General features: G+C 35.7%; 1 long non-coding RNA gene across 1 annotated transcript; it reads left to right on the forward strand.

Moving 5' to 3' along the window:
* The first annotated feature begins 741 nt into the window (after positions 1 to 741).
* Positions 742 to 7,747, forward strand: LOC134542326 (uncharacterized). Its single transcript, XR_010076776.1, has 4 exons — positions 742 to 840; positions 4,598 to 4,669; positions 5,678 to 5,767; positions 7,332 to 7,747. It is a non-coding gene; the product is annotated as an uncharacterized LOC134542326 (long non-coding RNA).

Genomic DNA, 7,747 nt, shown 5'->3' on the forward strand with positions numbered 1-7,747 from the left:
GCGTTTCAGTTCCGTTGCGCGCGCAGCAGTCCACAGCTCCGCAAGTTCCAGCCCACAGTACGTCTACACTTCGCATCCAGGGCACATCGAGCTCCCCTGCGGTATCTTCGCCGACGGAACTGCTTCCTGCCACGCACCGAGCTGCATCCAGGCTACCTTTCACCCCGATAGTCGTGATAAAGACTCCACCAGGCCGGCCAGTGGTCCGCGGACTGTTAGTGGTTATTCACAGCCACCCCAGCGAGATTGCCACTCTCGGGCTGGGATCCCATATCCGCCACCCGCGGGACATGGTCGGTAGCAGATGGTGCTGCTAGGCCGCCTTCAGTTAGCGCACTGCCAACCTTCGGTTACCCAATAGGTCGCAGGGAACTCCCAGCCAACAGCCCGCGAGAGAGATGCGCACGCCCTGAGAGACGACCGCCGACATCCCTAACTGGTCAAAACCCCGAGCTTATATACCCATTATCTCTCCCCCCTTCCCCCCCTATTGAAACACAATTCTCTGGTTTGATTTCATAATAGAGATGATTCTAAAATATTCTAGAAGAATCTTCATACTAGTCCACATAATCGATATATATATCGATTATGTGGACTGGTATGAAGAGATAGATATATATATCCGATTTCCGGGATTTATTCTTCTTCTTCTAAATCCGAAGTTGGTAACACTGAATTCGATGTTGTGTTGGAATTAGGTCTCAATTTTGAAAGTGCACTGTCTCTGCCGCACACAGCCGTAGCTTATCTATGAGTCGTGATGTCACAAGATGTCAGCAAATGGCAAATATTTGATGTCAGTTGATGTCAGTTTATTCCTACCCGCTAACATGAAAGGTAACTTTCTTCATGTCCTTAAATGTTTGTGTGTAGAATCTTAAATTAACGTCTCGTGGCCATACACTGTCTCAAATGAAAATATGTTTTCAAGTAACGTCTTCCGTGCAGTTTATTTAACGAATTTGTTGTGCCATTTTTCTTCTCGGAGTATCCAATAAAAACAAGTCGAGTTCCAAATACTATTATGAATTTAAAAAAAAATCCATACTCGAGTTTCAATTTTAACGAACCACTTCAGAATTATAGTCAGGTACTCTTACTTATGTACTAACGAGACCGGTGTCCTGTTTCACCACAAGTTTGCTCGCGTGTGCTATGTTCAACCTGATTGCCGGTGTAATCTAATTGGGGGTCAGTCAGTGATAAATGAAGCCTCTAGGGTAAATATTTACTTGGGCGGTATTTCCGAAAAAAAATGTTAAAAACCCGAAAATACCTTTATTTTATGCTCTTCAACTTCCTCTTTTCATTAAAATCGGCGGAGATTAGAAATTCCAAATACTTTAGGAGATATCGAGGTAAATATGTATTGTACGGATTAGCGCCAAAAAAAATCGTACAAATATGAAATAACTTTCATTATATGCTATCTTACGTCCTCTCTTCAGAACCGCCTGCGGAGATAAAAAATTCCAATTACTTTAGGAGATATCGAATTTTTTAATCTTCATTTTTTGGCGATTTTTTTTTAAAAAAAATTTAAAAATCCGAAAATACCTTTATTCTGTGCTCTTAAACTTCCTCTTTTCATTAAACCCGGCTGAGATAAGAAATTCCAAATACTTTTGGAGATATCGAATTTTTTAATTTTCATCCTGTGCACTCGTGCGGCGATAACGATTGCTTGTTTACAAGTATCATTTTTTTTTTTTTGCGATGTTCCCGAACGGAGAAACCTAAGATGCACATAAAGTTCTGCCATTCCCGATTACACCCGAACAATTCACCTTCGGCCAACCTCGGGTTTATTTATTAATATTTCTCTGTTTATTTTAATGTAGCTATACTAACCTAACTAACCATCCAAATGGTTTTAAAGTTTTTTTTTTTAATGTAGCTAACCTATCCGACCACTTTTAATATTTCAATTCATTTTTCCTGCGCAAAAATAAATAAATCCCGAGGTTGGCCGAAGGTGAATATTCGGGTGTAATCGGGAATGGCAGAACTTTAAGTGGATCTTAGGACTCTCACGCGAACGAATACATCATGTAAAAAGAAACTTACGTGAGTTTATTCTGTTCATCCTTTTTCCCGGTTTGTTAGGTCAGGTCAGCTACATTATAAATACTTTAAAACTAAACAACCAATAAAATTAATTTTATTATTTTTAATGTCTGTTCAGTTTCAAAGTATTTATAATGTAGCTGACCTGACCTAATCTACCTTTGTCCCATTTTGTTAGGTCAGGTCAGTTACATTATAAATACTTAAAACTATACAACATGTAAAATAAATTGATATTATTTTTAATTTCGGTTTATTTTGAAGTATTTATAATGTAACTAACCTTACCTAATGGAAAATTTCTGTTATTTAGACATTCACGCGCACACGGCAAAATATAAAATGGCGACGGTCAAATTATTACACACGTCTGGTATAGCAAAATAAGAACGGCCATATCTCCAAAAGTATTTGGAATTTTTTATCTCCGCAGGCGGTTCTGAAAAGAGGACGTAAGATAGCATATAATGAAAGTTATTTCATATTTGTACGATTTTTTTTGGCGCTAATCCGTACAATACATATTTACCGATATCGAATTTTTAAATTTCTTCATATGTAGTTGAGCGGTATTTGCTAAAATAAATGTTAAAAATCCGAAAATACCTTTATTATATGCTCTTCAAATTACTCTTTTCATTAAAAGCGGCGGAGATTAGAAATTCCAAATACTTTAGGAGATATCGAATTTTTAAATTTCAGCACAAAACCAGCGCATTCCTGTGGCGTGCGTGCACCATTGTTTCTTGTTTACGTACGAGTATCTATTTTTTTATTGGATAATGATGTCACGTGATTGTTCGTGATAGGCCAGAATTCAAATGAACTAATACGTGATTATTTAGTTCAATTATTGTTTAAAACGGTGTTTAATTATCGCCTCCAACTTGGTGAGTTTTTAACGTTTCTAATTTTAAAGTCTTATTTGGGTAAATCTGTATTGTACGGATTAGTGCCAAAAAAAATCGTACAAATATGAAATAACTTTCATTATACAGATTTACCCTTATTTGTTATTTTGATATTGTTGCGCAAGTAATAAGTAACAAAAAAATTTACGTGAGTTGTTACTGTACATCCTTTGTTACGGGTTTGTTAGGTAAGGTCAGTTACATTATAAATAATTTAAAACTAAAGAATAATTAAAATTAATTCACATTATTTTTAATATCACCTTAGTTTGAAAGTATTTATAATGTAACTGACCTGACATAATCGACCATTTTAGTTTACTGTTCACCCTCTGTCCGGGTTTGTTTGGTCAGGTCAGTTACATTATAAATATTTTAAAACTAAACAGCCATTAAAATTAATTCACAAAATAATTTTTAATGTCGGCTTAGTTTGAAAGTATTAATAATGTAACTGACCTGACCTAATCAACCATTTTATTAATTACGCATTCACGATTCACGTATTCACGTACACACGGCAAAATAACAAATATGGCGCCGCTCGAATGGTTCCACAGGTCTTGTATTGCAAAATTAAAAAATTTGATATCTCCTAAAGTATTTGGAATTTCTTATCTCCGCCGCTTTTAATGAAAAGAGGAAGTTGAAGAGCATATGATAAAGGTATTTTCGGATTTTTAACATTTATTTTCGGAAATACCGCTCAACTACATATGATGAAAATTAAAAATTCGATATCTCCTAAAGTATTTGGAATTTCTTACCCTCGCCACTTTTAATGAAAAGAGGAAGTTGAAGAGCATAAAATAAAGGTATTTTCGGATTTTTAACATTTTTTTTCGGAAATACCGCCCAAGTAAATATTTACCGCCTCTAGTGACACTTTGACGTGCAGGTATTTTCCTGTCCAGCTCAAACAATTTTTAAATTGACAGCACTGACAATGTGAGCTAAGCTACTAACTGGATTTGCTGGCTAATTACATTCCCTTTTAAAAACTCGCAACATCAATCTATAAATTTTTCTTAAAGTTCCAAATTCAGATTGAGTTTATTCTATTTTTGTTGGTTTTTTAGTTTTAAAGATATTTTTAACATTAAACTAGATGTGCCGGTAGTTTCAAAGGGAATTCAGCCATGTTATAACACTAGAGATTTAACTGTGCTGTTTGTTTTGCTGTAATCACTTGGTAGCTGTTTACTGTGGTTGATGTGTAGCATGTGCAATCTTCTTGACCCAATAACAAATATTTGTCTTATGTCCAGTCAATGTATATTGTAACTTCAAATACTTAAATAACAAACGTAACTTTTTTGTTAAATATGACTCAGATTTGAAAGTTCTTTTATTCAGAATACAATCATTATGAGTATGGTTAGGACGAAGCTTGAGTTATCATAAATCTACATAGTGTAGTTTCCTAAGAAACGAGATGTAGGGGCGGTCTGAGCTGGAGATTCAGAGGTGGTGCAGTCAAGGTCAACTAGAGACTTACTTAAGCACATAGTGATCCCAGTTTTAATCATATTATTGAAATTTTTTTAATGAGTTTTCTTTAAGTAGGTATAGTAAACATTTATAAGCATTATTATTTGCAGTTTCTTGCACTGTAGGTCAAGAAGACAGCTGCGATTGTGCACACCATTGCACACTGCATCAGAGGTGAAAACGAAGCTCGCCAGGAGGTAAAGTTCCATTCCGTAACTCACAGCTACGATTAAAATTCATAGTTTGCAAATTTTTATATCTTCAACAGATTACACTGATATTAAACACACACTGTACGAAATATAAGTTCTCTCTCTATCTGTCTTTTTTTTTTTTTTGCTTTTATCTTTCAGATTTGTTCTACACAGAATGGAGTTTGTTGTAAATTAAATTCGGCGGTAAACAACTATTCAAATAGTTTAAACAATTATACACTATTAAAAACGAAAAACATATAAAATAAATTTCTGTGATCCGTGGTAATAGTTGTTATTTTGTAAAGCACAAGTTATTGGGACAAAATACCATTTATTTATACAAAAAAAAAGGGGGGTTCTTAAACGGCGGTCCATGGGCCACATTTAGCCCGCGAATGTTGTCAGTCTAACCTAAAGAGTAAAAAATTAAACTTGGAAAAAACTTTTAATTAAATAATACACCCAAAAAACACTCTAATAAAGCAAAAATATCCTGTACACACATTTAAAAATAAATCTTCATCTCTTTATGAATTAACTTGAAATCGGCAAATAAAGACTTATGTCTATAAATTATTATATTTAGTTTTAAGCATCTACATTTATGTATGGATATCTAAGTGTCTAATGAGTTGAACAAAAATATATATTCAATTACTTTTACTTGATCTTTTTACGTCTCTTGGAGATCACACTTGAACTGACGCACGCGTAGCAAATATCTGCCACCAAATCTCTCTATGGCTTATTTGTAATGTAATGTTGTTTTCATTGAATGCTAACTAAACCAGCGCATTACCGTTTAAGCCTTTTCCCATGTTAGCTATCAAGAAAATCAAACCAAGTCTTATTGAGTTTATTGTCTCATTATACATCCTACGTAGGTAAATCCTAAACTAAGATTTCTTGTTATCAGGTGACAAATAATTTAAAAGAAAAATTGTTACAAGTTGCCTACAGAAGTTCTAGTGAGCACAGTTGTTGGAGATGGCCGTGTGGTGCCCACAGCTGCAGCTGTTCTCCATGCAGCTGGTGAACAGGAGGATCCAGCTGACTGCCTGCGGGTTCTTCCCGCTGGACTACACGGCCCTGCTGTCGGTAAGCCCCGGGGGCCCAGGTGTTGCCGCGGCTCTTGTGTGACGCGGCAACAATACACACAGTCCTGGGCACCGCAACGGATAATATACCTTTTTGTGAAAAATCCCACGACCCGTTCGGAAAATGTACCCGGTACCTTTGGTTCACTAGTCAGAAGCTCTGCAAAAACAAAAAAAAAGGGGGGGGGGGGGGGGGGGTTGTCTGTCAAGTCGGTTTACAGACAATAATTTTACGTGATAACGTCATAAGAAAACATTGACAAAAAATTGCATAAATTTTTTAATTTTCAAATACTATTCACAGTTTTTTTTAGCAAATTTAATTTAAATAATTTGTTTAAATATAATCACGAACAATTAGTTTAAAAAGCTCGCCTTAACCTGTTTGATATTATGGAACATTTTCTCGCAAGCTGGTTGGCCGATTCTTGCACGCTCGGCTCAGGCGGATTGTGACAATGAGTCATGCTTTTTCGTACGTGCAGCCGGCGTTCATCGATTTATAAGACGTTATCATGTCAAAAAAAAAAATATATTTTTTTTCTCGCTTGTAATATTTATTAACAATAATTAAAACACAAATGTAGGCCAGTTGCTAATTTCCATTATGAACGATAAAGGCAAGATGTTGGTAATATTCGTTACCATAAATAAAGGACGTAAGGCAATGAAAGTTACCAGCGAGCCAGCCTTCCCCTCTTTGTTGACGTTTTGGATGATTTAACTGACTTATTGGCATTTCTTTTACTTGTGACATGTTTTAGACCGTATTTTAGACATTACAAAATACACTCGTACCTCACCCAGGACTCGAAACCGGAAACCCTAGCTCAGGCTTAGCTCAAGCGAGGGAGGTCTTGCTGAATCATAGATTCCGAATGCAGCCAATGTGCAATTGAGCAAGGTCAGCAGACCTAGAGACAATTACAAAATGACTTGCCCTGCAAGAAGTTCGAGAATTGCCATGGCGCCAACTAAGCAGGGCTCACAGCCAAACAGAAAGTTGACCAAACATTTATTTAGGCGGTGACAGCTGAAACAGTAATTTTGACAAGCAACGAGTTTAAGTTACTCTACATTAAGGGTGTGGTCACCTTACATCATCTCAAGAAACTCAAGTTACAGGCACATGATTTACGATAACACCAAGTAAAATAAATTCTAACTTGTTATTAGTAACTGACTAGTACTATCACTGGAACAAATTCACACTTAATTTAAAAAAAAAGTGTGTTGTCTAAAAAACATAATTTTTTTCTTATAAATGATGCAGCTCAACTTAATTCCTTGTCATGATTTCAAATACTTTGGACTGCATGGCATTACCTATAAAACACTTTGATAAAAATTTAATATCTCTAGATTAAAACAATCCAACCATTTAGAGCATTGCTGGTGGAAAAGTGATTGTTCAGAATCAATGATGAATCCCAATGTTTGTCGTTAAAATTATTTTTTTTAGTAGATGACTTTTTGATGAGGTCTTTTAAATTACACTTGTCATTGACCTAGTGGCTTTGTGATGTACCTACTCTAGATACTTCACTATTGTTTCTTTGTTCCAGATGTTTGGAGCCATTGTGACGTACCTTGTTATTTTGGTACAGTTTCTGGTCTCTGCGAACCAAGTTGTTGCTACAAACGGTACTCACACAAACCCAGACACTATAGTTTGAACTGCTGTTTGGAGCTGAAGTACTGCACGTAGCAGTATGATGCCTGATGCGGGACTCGTGTGCACTTGTAAGGAGAGGCACCGCTGTGTTCTCTGAACTGCAAGTCTAACTGTGCAACTTTAACTAAACTTAACGTGATACGGTGAAAAATTCTGAGCTTATTAATTGTATTTTTTTTTCAAATTTGAAGAATAATTGTAATAAATAATATTATGATTCAAGAGAAAACCTTAATTGTGTTAATGTACACAACATTTAATTTTTTGAAAAATAAAAATAAATTATTTTTGATGTGACAGTTAAAA

Source organism: Bacillus rossius (assembly GCF_032445375.1).
Source record: "Bacillus rossius redtenbacheri isolate Brsri chromosome 4 unlocalized genomic scaffold, Brsri_v3 Brsri_v3_scf4_2, whole genome shotgun sequence".
NCBI classification, from domain to species: Eukaryota; Metazoa; Arthropoda; class Insecta; order Phasmatodea; family Bacillidae; genus Bacillus; species Bacillus rossius.